Here is a 2390-nt window from a genome sequence, read left to right on the forward strand (position 1 = left end):
AGAGAGAGAGAGAGAGAGAGAGAGAGAGAGAGTGTGTCTGTGTGGAAGTCTCTGCTCCTCCTGCCAGCAGATTAGTCAGGCTGATGGACGGTGGTGAGAATAGTGAAGGATTAGACAGAGGGGAAAGTAGGAGCACAGCCAGACAAATGAAAATCACATCAGAGTGAGTTACACCAAGAAGGAGCACCACCTAACCATGCCTTCCTTAATCCTGTTAGGGGTCTACCAGGCCGGCAGCATAACAAGTCTTTCCCTGGCCCCCCAGCTGCTATGGTAATGTTAGCTGGTGTGGTCTGAAGCCGAAGAGAGGCGATAAGACTCAGGATTTTAAACTTGTCTTATACATAATCACTGGGGATATTTAGTCAGTGACAGTCTCTGTCTTTGACTCTGGAATGCTTGGAGAATCAGCTTGAAACTTACAAGGCTGATGAACTCCTTTAAGTCATAACACCCATGACAGCCAGGGTAACATAAAGATGTTAGAAACAAACAGAAATAAGAAATATTTTATCACCATCTTCTCCATTTGTTGGATAAGATGTGGACCCTTTAGTTCTTCGGTCTACATGTGCTCTTTTGACATCATGCTTTGCTGCCTTATTTTCCTAAATTAATGAAGTCTTGGTGTGTCTTGTTTTAGTGTTAGAGCAAAAGTCCTTCCAAAGAGTTGTCACTCTGGTGTAAAATCACATTTTTCATGAATAATTCAAATCATTTTGAATAATGACATTTTGACATGATGAGGGATATGTATAAGAAAAGATGGCTCTTAAGTTGGGTTCACAGACCTACTTGTTTTCAAACAGTGAAAAATTAAAAGGAGTTTCAGAGCCCAAACTGTGAAACTGTACCAAGTATTGGACCCAAAAGGAGGACTGGAAGGCAGGCAGAAATCTGTCCATTTAATCTAATAACAAATGATGTACACAGGCAGGCAGGCAGGAAGGCAGGCAGGCAGGCAGGCAGGCAGGCAGGCAGGCAGGCAGGCAGGCAGGCAGGCAGGCAGGCAGGCAGGCAGGCAGGCAGGCAGGCAGGCAGGCAGGCAGGCAGGCAGGCAGCAAAGACTAGAGGTAAGAATTATAGTCAAAAGTATGGGGTGCCATTTGTAAAGTTGTGCACACTGAAAATAACTGCAACAATTCTCCACATTTAGCTCCAGAAGTCACTTTTTATCACATTTAGAGCAATATTTGCAATCTTTTTCATGTTGAATGTTGCTGTGAAAAATATTTAACTTACAATCACTCTTAAATCCAAATGCTAAATATAAATCTAAATGTTAAATTTAACATTTTGTTATAAAGTTAACATTTAGAATTATATTCAACATATATATTTAACATTTAGATGTATCTTTAACATTTCATTTTTTATACTTAGCAGTTGGATTTAACTGTGATTGCAACGAAAATATATTTTTCATAACAAAATGAAATGTGAAAAAGGAAAATATTGCTCTAAATGTGATAAAAAAAAGTGACTTTTAAAAATTCACACTACATTTTTATAAGGTTTGGAAGCTAAATGTAGGGAATTGTTGCTGTTATTATCAGTGTGCACAATTTTACAAACGGCACACAAAAAAGCACAAAACTAAGGAGACACAGGAGTAAACAGGTCATGTTTGTAAATGAGAAATGGTTCTCAAACATTTTTACCTGGTAAAATAAAGGTAACATTTAAAAACATAAATAAAAACATAAAATAAACACAAGGAAAAAGGCCGGACCTCTGACACAAGGCACAAGAAGAACTGGCACAGAGGGAAGGGAGAGTGAGCTTCAATAAACACTGGGAGTGGAGTTAACGAGACACAGGGGCAACACATCCGGGCAATCAAGAGAGCGGGAAACAAAGGGGAGCAGGAAGTTAATGAAACAAGAGACAATGATGTGCTTGTTAAGTTGTCTTTGCGATAAAATGTTATCACCCTCGCTAGTCAGCACTAGAATCACCAGTCAGTTCATCAAGTTTTTAATACTTTCATTGTTATAAGGTTAGTTTTAATACTGCTGACATGTTGTGTCTAAGCTGTAACACAACCACTGAGCATCAGAGAGAGCTCCTGCCATGATGCTGTTATGCTAGGCTAAGTTGTATTTAGACTTTGTCTTGTTAAACTGTTATTTAAACACTCTGAGCAATGCATAACTAACACATGTACTTCTATTGATATTAACCTACAAGAAGGCTGGTGTTTATCCCATGTTTATCAGGGTTACATAAATTATGGTTAAACTGACACTTCCTGTGAGGAACTCTCAATATCAAACAATTGTGGCGCCCCCTGTGGACAGAGCGGTCTTTGCTGATGTTTTCCTGTACATTTAACATTCAAATATATCAAGAACCAAAATGTGAAGAGGAATATTTGTAACTATGTAGAA

Source organism: Notolabrus celidotus, chromosome 3, assembly GCF_009762535.1.
Source record: "Notolabrus celidotus isolate fNotCel1 chromosome 3, fNotCel1.pri, whole genome shotgun sequence".
Classification (NCBI taxonomy): domain Eukaryota; kingdom Metazoa; phylum Chordata; class Actinopteri; order Labriformes; family Labridae; genus Notolabrus; species Notolabrus celidotus.